The sequence below is a fragment of the Mesoplodon bidens genome (assembly GCF_964165515.1).
Source record: "Mesoplodon bidens genome assembly, chromosome: 8".
NCBI classification, from domain to species: domain Eukaryota; kingdom Metazoa; phylum Chordata; class Mammalia; order Artiodactyla; family Ziphiidae; genus Mesoplodon; species Mesoplodon bidens.
In genome coordinates, this window is record NC_138165.1 from 95,178,081 (window position 1) to 95,192,047 (window position 13,967).

Sequence of the window (13,967 nt, forward strand, 5' to 3'; positions counted from 1 at the left end):
GCGCAGTGCCAGGACGAGTCTCGCCTGTACCTGCGTCATGGGGGCGCCTGTGGCTCAGGTGTTTTGACTTAGGCCGGGTGCTGTAGAGGCTGTTTTTCCGAAGTGGCTGTAGCCAGCCTTCGCCGGTGCCCTCCCCGACCCGCCTCCCTGGAGGCTCCGGCCGACTGCCTGGCTCTGGCCTGTCCCCCAGGAACCCCTTGCAGCCGCAAGCGGCCTGCTGGTCCCCGGCCGGGATGGCTGGCCTTCGCCAACGCCAGTGGGCGGCCGAGGACCAGGAGCTGCACAGCCTGAGCCCCAGGTTGCCGATCCCTTAGGCTGCTCCGCAGAGCCGAGCCCCACAGTCTGTCTGCGAGGGCCGACCCCCGGAATCTCCTGCGGCTCGCAGGCTACCCGCCGGTCAGTGGCCCCGTCATCAGCGCCGTCACAATTAGCCGGCCCTCGCCATCGTCACCTGCCCGTTTTCCTGCCGCCAGAACCGCCTGAGCTCTGGACCGAAGCCCTCAGTACCTGGATTCGCATCTTGACTGCCCTGTGTGACCTTGGGCAAGTGACTTAACCTCACTGAGTCCTTGGCATTTTCACCGGTGAAAGGAGACAATGATTCCACCCCCAGAAAGCATTGTTGTGAGATATCATAACGTTTGTTGACTCCAAAGAGGAAAAAAGAAAGTGGAGATTCCGATATCATGGCTGATTTTGACTTCCGCACCCTCTTCTGTCCCTAAGCCATAAGCAGGATCTGCGACCTGCGTCTCAACGCCCTCAGAGCTCAGGTGGAGGTCTCAGCTGAAGCTATTCCTTCTTTTTACGTTTCATTTCCATTTCTTGCAAGAATGGGCTTTTCAATCTACTTCTGCTTTCCCTTGCATGCCTTACATTTTCTAGCTGTCTCCCTTCACTGGGGAAATCATCAGAAGTGCCCTATGTGCCTATTGGCACGTCATTAAGAAACCTGTCTCCCAGGCTAGTCACTTAGAAAGGATTCACCTGCCTCTCCTATCATAGTGTTTCCTAGGGCCAGGGCTGCCTGACAGAACAACACAGCAGGATAAAATAACTAGCAATGGCAACTTTCTACCAACAAAATAGCTAATTGACACCTTACTTAGGCAAGGCATGGAAAGGAATACAGTGAAATATGACAAGGTCTCTTTTCCCAGTAGACTAACCATATGGTTGGGAGAACAAGACTCATTCATAAAAAAGAAAACTGGCAAGGGCATACAATGAGGCTGCTTTGGGAAATGGGGTCATGGTCTCTACAGAGCAAGGAGCCTTGGTGATTACAGAACACACGGCCTCTTGCAGACCTTCCCTGGCCCTCTTTTTTCCTTGTGCACCCCAACCCCAGCAGAATGAATATTTTAAGAGGATTGCGCTATCTTAGGCAAAATCCAAAACCTATTTGCCCTTCGGATTCAGCTTCTTTCTTTGTAAAACTGGGAAAATAACTTCAGATTGTGAGGACCAGATGAATTGAGGGATGTGTACATACACAGCAAAGCACCGTGAATGCAGTTGTCTGGACTCTTAGAGCATTTTATTCATTTATTTTAGTGTGTGTAGCACATCATGCTGCAGTTATTCTCGTACATGTCCATCTTATTAGATAGCGACCTTGTTGAAGGTAAGGATTGTGTCTTATTCACTTTTGTGTCCGTAGCTCCTAGTATGGTGCTTAGCATGTGGTAAAGATTTGCTAAGTGTGAGGTGAATTTTTTCACTACAGAGATGGGACTAAAATTAAGGTAAAACTCTAAGAAGTCAGAAGTTTCAAATTAGCAGCCTGGAGGCCAAATTCCCCCATAGTGTTAACCCCCATAGCGTTTATAATATGAAAAAAATCAGGAATTGTCTTTGGGGCATCCCCAAAGACCACCCCGATGTTAGGAGACTTGCCAGACAGACTCACAGGACTCAGCATAAACTTGTACTCACAGCTAAGGTTTATTACAGTGATGTAGGAACAATAACAACTGGATAATAAGGGGAAAAGACACAAGCAGAGTCTGAAGGAATCTATGCCCTCTCCCTCCCATAAGGGCTCACACAGTGTACTCTTCCTCCAAAATGAAAATGGGACGTTTCCCTGCAGTGTTTCTGCCCAAGAAAGCCCGTTAGAGACTCGGCACCCAAGGTTTTTAGTGGGGTCCGGTCACATAGGCACCTCTGCCTTGCACTTACCAAAATTCCAGACTCTTTAGAAGAAAAGCAGGTGTTCAGCATAAATCATATCGTTTACACACACCATCTAGGCACAACGAACCATCTTTATCAGTTAGCTGTTGACTGGGTGCACTCTAAGAGCCAAGTTCCCAGATGCCAGCCAAGGGCCAACCTTGCGAGCAGGCCTTTCTAAGTCTCAGTTCTGCTATGTTAACTCTTTTCTGCACGATCATGTAAAAATCCAGATTTCTAGCTTATCTTGAAAAGAATTGGAAGATATGGCTATTCTAGGCCTGCATTCCCATTTAGCAATTGTGATAGGCAGAATAGCTCCCCACCAAGATGTCCACATCCTAATCCCTGGAATCTGTGACTATGTTACCTTACATGGAAAAAGACCCTGTGGATGTGATTAGGGTAAAGGTCCTGAGACGGGAGATTATTCTGGATTTTCTGGGTGGGCCCAATGTAATCACAAGGGTCCTTATAAATGGAACAGGGAGGCAGGAGAGTCAGAGTCAGGGAAGGAGAGGTCAGAAGCAGAGGTCAAAGTGATGGCTTTCAAGATGAAAGGAGGCCATGGTAAGGAATGTGGGCAGCCTCCAGAAGATGGAAAAGGCAAGGAACATATTCTCCTCTAGAGTCTTTAGAAGGAAGACAGCCATGCCAACACCTTTAGTTTATCCCTAAACAGGTTGCCAATTCCAGTGTGCGGGGCAGAGGGCTTCCCCACACACCACCAAGCAATTCTCAGACACCAGCAGGGTGTTCAAGAATACAACTCAGGGCTTCCCTGGTGGCGCAGTGGTTGAGAGTCCGCCTGCCAATGCAGGGGACGCGGATTTGTGCCCCGGTCCAGGAAGATCCCACATGCCGCGGAGAGGCTAGGCCTGTGAGCCATGGCCGCTGAGCCTGCGCGTCTGGAGCCTGTGCTCCGCAACGGGAAAGGCCACAACAGTGAGAGGCCCACGTACCGCAAAAAAAAAAAAAAAAAAAAAAGAAGAAGAAGAATACAACTCAATTCTGCCACTTTCGGCCTGGAGATTGCATCAGATTCCCCAATTAAGGGTTTGGTCCTACAAGACTGTCACCCACTCCCCATTTCAGATGCCAGTCACTAGCCCAGGTTGTTGCCTGTGCTTCTGACCCACCAGCTACAAATTGGAAGTTCCAACAGCCCCCTCCAACTCAGGATACCAATCACAAGTCCAGGTTGTTACCTGTCTTTCTGACTGACCGGCTGTAAATTAGAGGTTACCATAACTTCTTCCTTGGGTTCAATTAATTTGCTAGAGAGGCTCACAGAGTTCAGAGGAACATTCTACCTACTAGATCACTGGTTTATTACAAAAGGATATAAGCCAGGAGCAGCCAGATGGAAGAGATGCAAAGGGCAAGGTACGGGGAAAGGGCATGAGCTTCCATAGCGCCAGGAGCGCCACTCTCCCAGCACCTCCATGTGTCCACCATCCTGGAAGGTCTCCAAACCCCATCCTTTTGAGTTTGGATGGAGGCTTCATTACATAAGCACGACTGATTAAATCATTGACTATTGGTAATTGAACTCAATCTCCAGCTGCCCGCCCCTCCCAGGAGGTCAGAAGCGGGTGGTGGGACTGAAATTTCTAACCCTCTAACCACTCAGTTGGCTCCACTGGCAAGCAGCCCCCCTCCTTAGGTGGGTCCAAAAGTCACCTCATTAACAAAAGACACCTTGATCACTCTCAACACTTAGGGAATTCTCAGGGTTTTGGGAACTGTGAGCCAGGAGGAGTGGACAAAGACCAAATAATACATAAGAAATATATTTTGGTCATCTGAGTAACCACATATATTTTTTTCTTTTAAATCATAATACTGCAATCCCTATAAGACCTATTTTGGACTTCTGACCTCCAGAACTGTGAGATAATAAATTTGCGTTGTTTTAAGCTATTAAGTTTGTAGCAATTTCTTGCAGCCTCCCTAGGAAACCAATAGGCAACAAATGCAGCTGGGTGGCGGCTACTCTCTTAGGATGGGCAACAAGCTGCTCCAGTTCAGGCAGCCCTCATCACTCTGTGTCTCCCTGACACAGAAGACCAGTGCCTGTTGCCATTTAACATCATATGCTCAGCCCACATCACACATTTACATTACCCTGGCCCCTGTAGCAAGGAGTTCACAACCACTGAGCAGGCCTCCTGGCAGGAAAAATGGAGAAGACAAGGTTTCAGGGAGACATGCCCAAGGCGTGTTAGTGGAACATAGATTCTGCTTCTGATTGTGCATGTGTGTTTGAGTGTGCACACTCATGTGTGTATGTGCATGGCTGTGCGTGTGTATGTATCTTCTCAGGGTATATACAGCTCCCCTGAATTAGGGCCATAAACTCCGGGTAGGTGTGCAGGTAACAGTCCATATTAGCAGATGGAAAACTCTTAGACATTCACATACATGTACAGAATCTAGAAGATGATGCTAGGCACTTCTTCACTCTTCCTCATGACGCATTGCTTAGTCCATTTACCCTACATGGATGTCCATTCTCTCTTTGGATCGCTCTCCCTCTTCACCATGCCCATTCTTATCTCTGTCTTTTCTAACTCCTTCTCGGAGTCTCACCACAACCTTGGAGCAGTGCGGCAAGGTCATCAAAGTTTAAAATGTCTCCACTGATTCCATCTGGGAGAGGTGGAGCTGAGCCTTGGTGCACATCCTTCCATTTTCTCAGATGGAGCATCTACCAGCCGTCCTCCTCACAGACCCATCTTTCCAAAGGGATATCTCCATGTCTTCTCTCCTTCTTGCTGTCCACGCAGACCTGGTTCACATGCTCCACTTAGATGTTCTTGCCAAGGTCTCTAGTGACCTCCATCTTGCCAAAGCCAAAGGTCACGTCTCTCTCTTCATCGTTCTCAGCCTCTCAGCAGTATTTGACATAGCTTATCCTTCCCTTATAGTGTTTTGTAGTTGAAGCACTTACTTCTTGGCTTCGATGACACCTCCCCTCCTGGTTTCTGTTCTGGCCACTCCTTTTTGGTGGTCTTTGACGGTTTACCTCAAAGGGTAAACCTTTGAGGGTAAGGGTATTCCCCATAGCTCAGTCCCAGGCTCTCCATGTGCTTTTCTCCCTGAAGGAGCAATCGTTGGAAGGTGAGTGATGAGTATATGGGGTTTTATTATGTTATCTCTACTTTGGGGTATATATATATATATATATATTGTGTGTGTGTGTGGTACGCGGGCCTCTCACTACTGTGGCCTCTCCCGCTGCAGAGCACAGGCTCCAGAGGCGCAGGCCCAGCGGCCATGGCTCACGGGCCCAGCTGCTCCACGGCACGCGGGATCCTCCCGGACCAGGGCACGAACCCACGTCCCCTGCATCGGCAGGCGGACTCCCAACCACCGCGCCACCAGGGAAGCCCCTGGGGTATATTTTTAATTGTCCTTAATAAAAAGTGACTGTAACATATTTAGGGTTACTCAAAAAAGAATACCTAGAATATATACATTGCCAAACTGAGTGCAAGAATAGAAAAAGAAAGACATATCACCTATATGTTGATGGCTCTCAAATGTATACCTCCATTTTGGACCTCTCCTCTAAACTTCAGATTCACATGACTATTTGCCTTCTTGACATCATACCTCGAAAGCACGTTAGACATCTCAACATAACACATTCAAAGTAGAACTCTCAGTCTACTACCCTCATCCCACTCCCTGCCAAACCTGCTTCTATCCTAGGCTTCCGAGTCTGAGTCAACAACATCACCTTCCACCCAAGTGCTTAGGTAAAAACCTAGGATCATCCTGCATTCCTCTTTCCCTCTCTCCTTCCCCTCTTTTATTAGTGAGAATGTTTTAGCTTCAAATAATGGAAAGCCTAACTACCAGCAGCTTAAACAATGGGTATATTTATTATCCTACAAGAAATCTTGAGTGTAGGGCAGTTCCAGGGTTGATTCAGTGATGTCACCAATAAGTTCAGTATTTCCAGCTTTCTGCTCTGGCATCCTCAATGGGCTGGCGACATCTTCTCTCCTAATCACAGGATGGCCACAGCAGCTCCAAGTATTATGCTCTCATATGACACCATCCTAAGGCGGGAAAGGGGTTTGGTTTCCTCCCACATCTCTTTTTATCAGGGAGAAAAACCTTTCCTTAAAGCACCCTAGCAGACTTTCCCTTATATCTCACTGGCCCCGGGCCTAAACTAGTCACTGGAAGGAGGGAATGGAACTACTATGAATGGTTTGGACTAACCTATACTTAGCCCTAGGTCTAGGGAAAGGCCATCCTCCATGACCAAGTGGAAGGGTGAATAATTATACAAAATCAGGACCATGCCAGCAAAGAAGAAGTGGAGGCAGGAGTCAGGTGAGGCCGTTGGTGAGGTCTGCACACCCCAGATTAGCATGTCCTATCACTTTACTTCAAACCCAGCTACTTCCCCCATCCCCACTCTAGTCCAAGCCACCAGCCCCTCATTTCTGGATGTCTGCCATATCCTCCTAACCAGCTTCCTTCTCCTACTCTTGAATCCCTATAATGCATTCTCCACATAGCAGCTGCAATAATCTCTCTAAAACAAAACACAAAGTAGGCAATGAGGCTTGCTTAAAACCCTCCCATTGCACTTGTAATAAAAGCCATTCTCCTTGCCAGGCCCCTTTACCTCTGTGACCTCATCTTGCATAAGCCCCTCCCTCCCTCCCTCAGTTTCCTTATATACACGAGGCTTGCTCCTTTGCACGTGCTATTCTCTCTGCCTGAACCACTACAATCCAGATCTTGGTGTGGCCATCTCCTTACCGCTCAGTTCAAATATCACCTTCTTAGAGAGTGGCTTCTTCTCAGTAGTAGCCCCCCATCACTTTCTGGGCCATTATCCTGTTTTGTTTTCTTCACGTGCTCATTGCTATCTGAAATTCTCTTGTTTGTTTAGTTATTATGTCTTCCCACAAAAATATAAACTCCTTAAAAGCACAGACTCTTGGGGCTTCCCTAGTGGTGCAGGGGTTAAGAATCCTGCGGCCAATGCAGGGGACACAGGTCTGAGCCCTGATCCGGGAAGATCCCGTATGCTGCGGAGCAACTAAGCCTGTGAGCCACAACTACGGAGCCTGTGCTCTAGAGCCCGTGAGCCACAACTACTGAGCCCGCGTGCTGCAACTACTGAAGCCCACGCACCTAGAGCCCGTGTTCCGCAACAAGAGAAGCCACCGCAATGAGAAGCCCAAGCACCACAATGAAGAGTGGCCCCCGCTCGCTGCAACTAAAGAAAGCCCGCGCGCAGCAACGAAGACCCAACGCAGCCAAAAATAATAGATAAATAAATAAATAAATAAATAAATAAAATTTTTTTAAAAAGCACAGGCTCTTTTTGCTTACCACTGTATCTCTGGCATCTGGAACAGTGCTTGGCACATAGCAGACACTCAATAAACACTTGTTGAAGGAATGAAGAGTATTGATTACCTCTCATTTTATAACTTAGATACATTAACATGCTCTCAAAAAATCTGTCTCTTTACTCTGTTTTACATAAGACCCCTCCCCCTGCCTCCCTTTGGGATAATTTTCTTTCCAGAATTAGTGTTGTCTAGGTTGACTCTGAGATGCCCAACTTCAAAGACCAGTTGGGAGAAGTTGGAGTGCTAGCAGGAGACTTCTGGGCCCAGTGGGCCCCAAATCCATTCATCTGGATAATAATTTCTGAGGTCTGTGGTTTCATGGATCAACCCAGGGTAGACTGGGCTTCCTTACTTTTGAAGTGTTGGTTGGCTGTGTCTTCTCTCCAGGGATGTTGGCCTCTTAGTTCCAGGTAGGAGAGAGAAGACTTCAGTCCATAGCCAAAATCAGAGTTAACCATCTTAATATTCTGGGTCGCACCCTTGTATGCTGTGGTGAGAAGGGCTCTGAAAAAAGACCCAACCTCAGGATAACTCTCTCACCATTTGCCACATTGACTGAAAATTCACATTAGCATCTTCTTCCTGGGTAGCGTTGCTAGAAAAAATTCTTTTATTTGCTAAATCTAGCATTCCTATTCCTGGTCATGATGCTGGCTAGAAGTGTGACTGGAGAGAGGTAATGTGGTTTCCAGGCAGCATTAGGGTCCATTTGAGGTTAGTGGTCATGCATTTGAAGTCGGATCAGTCAGTATGGTTCTGGGTTTTTCTACAGCCACTGTTTAGCTGGGTCAGTGCAGGCACAGAATTGGTGAAGAAATGGATTTAACCAGGGTTGTGGTTTAGTCAAACGAGGAAACTGAAGCTAGACGGAGGTGAGGGAGGTGAGGGATATGCAAGGGAGTGATGACCGCTGACCATACAATTTTTTTTTTTTTTTTTGGCTGCATTGGGTCTTTGTTGCTGTGCACGGGCTTTTCTCTAGTTGCGGTGAGCGGGGGCTACTCTTCTTTGCTGTGTGAGGGCTTCTCATTGCGGTGGCTTCTCTTGTTGCGGAGCACAGGCTCTAAGCATGTGGGCTTCAGTAGTTGTGGCACACGGGCTCAGCAGTTGTGGCTTGAGGGCTCTAGAGTGCAGGCTCAGTAGTTGTGGCACACAAGCTTAGTTGCTCCGTGGCATGTGGGATCTTCCCGGACCAGGGCTCGAACCCGTGTCCCCTGCATTGGCAGGCGATTCTTAACCACTGCACCACCAGGGAAGCCCCATAGAATTTAGGATGGGGAGAAAGAAAATAAAAAAGCAGCAGGGGGGCTTCCCACATGCCGCAGAGCAGCTAAGCCTGTGCACCACAACTACTGAGCCTGCGCTCTAAAGCCCACGAGCCACAACTACTGAAGCCGGCGCACCTAGAGCCCATGCTCCAAAACAAGAGAAGCCACCACAATGAGAAGCCCACGTACCGCAACAAAAAGTAGCCCCCACTTGCTGCAAGTAGAGAAAGCCCGCATGCAGCAACGAAGACCCAATGCAGCCAAAAATAAAATAAATAAATTTATTTTTAGAAAAAACCAAAAACGCCTCAGGTGGATGAGGGACATCGAAAACTCTGCCATGTGGAAGAAAGGGGAGAGTCACTGAGCCTGAGTCCCAGAAGAATCTTAATTCCACCACTAATTAACTCCCACGTGACCTTGGGCAAAACACAAGGGGCTGCAATTTCCTTTTCTTCCTCTGGGAGTGGAGGCCTCACCTTGCCTACCTCACAAAGTTATTGAGGGACTCAAAGGAGATACGGGGTGAAGCTGCCTTAAGAACTACAAAGCAGGTTACAAATGTGAAACAGTAACATTTGTATCTCATAATTTTGCCCAAGGCCATATGGTGACTCCTTCCGCGGGGAAATAAGGCCAGGCTGGAACAGCAAAGACTTGGATTGGAAGAGGGAGAGACACTTAGGGATAGTCCTGAAGATGCTCAGCATCTTGCTTTGCCTGTGGAGAACAACAGCAATTCTGGACTAAATGTGTAAGAAAGTTTATCTTGCTTAATCTCACAATACTACCTCTCCCCATTCTGCAGATGGCAAAGGAAGTTAAGTGCTAGAGACGGGGCTAACCTGAGCTCTAGTTCCCTCTGTTCTGTGATATTCTGAGTTTCTACCCAGAAGGCCCTGAGTTGACCTCTTGCCCTAGGACTCATCATTTCTGGTCCACTGCAGACTTTTCTTAGCCCTGCCTACTCCTCTTCCAATCCTCACCAACCTTGGGGGTGAGGGCGGTGCTGGAGCTCAGGGGGCTTGATTTCTAAATCCCCTCTCACCTGTGAGGGCCAGGCTGCACCACCAGGAAATGGAGTTGTGTGACTGAGCAACAGACACCGTGTACCCAGTGATGTGGGGCTACCAGCAGGCCCCTCCTCTGCCTGCCCCATCTCGCTCCCCTGCTTAGGCCTAGGCCCAGCGCCTGCCAGCTGCACGGTAACCACATCAACAGGCCTGCCTCTTGGGGCCGTTTCTAACAACATTCCCGCCCCCCACCTCCCCGAGAGCAGACCAGAGAGGATAAGGAGGCCGGCAGCTGTGGGTCCGTCACAGACCTGTCCCTGCCTTCCATCTTGCAGCAGACAGACAGACAGACGACCCCAGCCAGCCCCCAGCCAGGTAGCATGGTAAGCAGAGGTGGGGCTGAGCGTGCAAATGAGGGTCCCATGGTCCAGGTGTTCATGGGGTTACAGCGGGTGGGCAGGTCAGGTGGGGGAGAGGGAGAGAAACTTCCAGATGTGAGTGCAGGCCCCCCAAATGTGCTGGTATGTTCAGGGGGTAGAGAGGGACAGGCCATGGTAACTAGGACATGGTCTGAGTCTGAGGGGCTGCTGAAGGGCTCTGAATTTAGGGGTAGGGAGAGTGGGGTAAGCAGGACAGGGGCAGAAAGTGCAGGCACTTTCCTGCAGACCTTGGGCCCCTGCTGGCCTCTGGTCCCACCTCCCGGCTGCAAGGACATATCCTCATAGTCCTGTCCTTCTGCTGTGCCTTGGTCTGACCCCTCATTTCAGCTACATATCAGTGGGGATAGGGAGGGTGCTGGGTATGGGGCTCCTTTGATATCTTTTACCGGCTCCCTGACAGGCAGGATAGAAGTGCAGTTAGGAGTGTGGTTGGACCCAGACTGTCCCCTCTGAATATTCCTGGTTTTGCTCATGACTTTGAGCAAGTTGTTTGACCTCTCTGAGAGTCAGTAAAATAGGGTAATAAAAACACCTACCTAAGGGGATGTTGTGAAGATTAAAGGAGATAGTGTATGTGAAGCGCTAAGCACAGTGCCTGGCACCTAATTAATGCTTACTATACAGAACTAAACAACCTAATGACAAAGCCTGCTGAGTGTGAGATTATACTGTTTTCACCGGCAAGAAAAGGGGATGGGAACAGCTGAGGTGGGGTTTGAGGTCAAGTCTGTGTGATTCCAGGCGCTGAGTTCTTTGCCCAAACCCAGAGTGAGGGGCATCGTTTCCAGCAACTCTGGCATACCCCAGGTCAGACACACCTTGCATGGGCCAGCAGCTGTGGGAGGCTGGACAGGGTCTGGCTTTGTGCACAGAGCCTGGGCAGGCTCTGAGGTGCAGCAGCGGGTGCTGGCCCTGCCAGCCAGGTGATTGGTGAGCTGAGTCAGCCCTCCCTCCTGGACCTGGGGATTTCTGGAGTCCTTTGTCCCGAAATCCCTCCCAGCTTAATTCATTACTTTCTCTTACTATGACCCCCGGGGCTGGGGGATGGGGAATTGGTAAGGGGGTACAACAGGTATGGCGCACCCTACTTTGTGTCGTCCAATGAGCCAGGCAACTTACACGCATTCTTTCATCTGCAGAGTGATTCTAGGAGGGGCTCTTGTTATCGCCCCACTTCGCCAGGGGAAGACGCCCACAGAGAGGCAAGTGGGGGAGTGATGGGGCTGGGATACAGATGGTCTATGTATTAATCCCAGTCATCTAAAAATCATAAAAAGTCAAGGCCCTTGTGTCATATTTACAAAGTCAGAGAAGTGTAAAATTTATGGATAAAGCATCCTCATTAAAAAATTATGAAATATTTCAGACATGCAGAAAGGTATAAAGAATAATCTAATGAACACCTGCTACCCAGCTTAAGAAATAGAATCCTTCTCCGAACGCATTCACCTCCCTCCTCTAACATTATTCCAAATTGGGTGCTAATATTTTCCCTTGCTTTCTTTACTTCTGTGATATATTCCAAGAATATATAGCAAATACAAAAATTTATCTGTAAATGATGCATACAAGTTAAAGATTTATATAAATAGTATTGTATTATGATTCTTCTTAATTTGCTTTTTTTCTATTAAGAATTTTGGGGGGTAAGACTCTTTTTTAAAATAAATAATTAATTAATTAATTTTATTTTTGGCTGTGTTGGGTCTTCGTTGCTGTGTGCAGGCTTTCTCTAGTTGCAGTGAGCGGGGGCTACTCTTCGTCGCGGTGCGTGGGCTTCTCATTGCGGTGGCTTCTCTTGTTGCGGAGCACGGGCTCTAGGCGTGTGGGCTTCAGTAGCTGTGGCTTGCGGGCTCTAGAGCTCAGTAGTTGCGGCACACGGGCTTAGTTGCTCTGCAGCATGTGGGATCTTCCCCGGGCCAGGGCTCGAACCCGTGTCCCTTGCATTGGCAGGCAGATTCTTAACCACTGCACCACCAGGGAAGCCCAAGATTCTTGTATTCATCCACATCCACTTCTGAATCATTCTTTATTCATTTTCTCCCGTTGAAGGACATTTAATTGGCTTCCGTTGCTATGGTACTGTGACTGTTCTTGCACCTGTTTTCTTGTGTACCTATGTGAGAATTTCTCTAGAGCAAGAGCATCTTCAGCTTTCCTAGATATTGCCAGATCACTCTCCAAAAAAGATGCATCACTTTGGGCTTCTAGCAGCAGTGTGAGAATTCTCATTTCTCTACATCCTCCACACGATTAAGCCTTAAAGCTTGGGGAAATTTGATGGATGTGTGTGCTCGTTTTGTTGTTAAAGCCTGCCGTAAATACTTCTCAAGCAGGAAGAAACATTCTGGGATCCCACTTACCACACTGTCACATATCTGTTATCGTATGAAACGCTCCCTTCCCCAGTGAGTTTCTTAAGCGCAGGGACTGGGTATTAGGTGTTATGTATTCCCAGTCTCCGCCCAGTGTCAGGCAGATAATGGAGGCTCAGTACATGATGAAGCAAGAGGGTCAAGTCTTTTTGATGCTCATGGGGCTCCCCAGGAAGGGCAATGACCTTTCTCTTTTTCTAGGACCAAGCAGGTTACCCCAGTCCTGCTTCGGGGGCCAAGAACTCTTTTTTATCTTGCGGTATGCGGGCCTCTCACTGTTGTGGCCTCTCCCGTTGCGGAGCACAGGCTCCGGACGTGCAGGCTCAGCGGCCATGCGTCACGGGCCTAGCCGCTCCGCGGCATGTGGGATCTTCCTGGACCGGGGCACGAACCCGTGTCCCCTGCATCGGCAGGGGGACTCTCAACCACTGCGCCACCAGGGAAGCCCCACCAAGAACTCTTTGACCAGCCTCGAGTCATGTGAGGAAGAACTTTCTTCCCAGCCCCTCATCACTCCAGAATCACACACACCCAAGGGGAAAGAACAGCACACACACACATCCATTCCAGGCCCACTTTCCCCCTCCTTGCTGGCATTCCTAGCTTTAACATGAATCCAGAGTTCTTTCTGCTTTTCTAAACCTCATCCTTGTCCCTGACCCCTGAAACCTCACTTGGATCTTGTTTTCCTTACTAATGGCCCCTAATTTCTTTCTGGACATGGGTGGGTTGCCTATCATGCTCTGTCAGACTCATCTGAGCCCCTCAGTGTTCCTCAAGATGCTTAGTCACTGAGCAAAGGCTCTATAATCTTAGAACTGGTCACATCTTCTGCTTCCCCTGAGGGTTTTGCCCCCCGCCACTGCCCCCCACCCCCGGGACGTGGGGCACAGAGAGCAGAGTCCAGGAGCTCCTGCTCTCAGCGAGAGAACCACTCAAGGAAGGAAGGCAGGAATCGTGTCCAGGCATGATATGCTTCTCTCTGCCCTTTGTCCACTCAGCGTGAGTGTATCTCAGTCCACGTGGGGCAGGCTGCAGTGCAGACTGCCGATGCCTGCTGGGAGCTCTGCAGCTTGGAACATGGGATCCAACCAGATGGGCAGATGCCCAGCGACAAGACAATCGGGGGAGGGGAGGACTCCTTCAACACCTTCTTTAGTGAAACTGGGGCTGGCAAACATGTGCCCCGGGTGGTGTTTGTGGATCTGGAGCCCACTGTGATTGGTGCGTGATGACCAGCCCCTGCCGCGGCCTTGTCCCAGGTACCACAGCAAGTCCTTCTCCATGACTGGAGAGCACTGGTTCG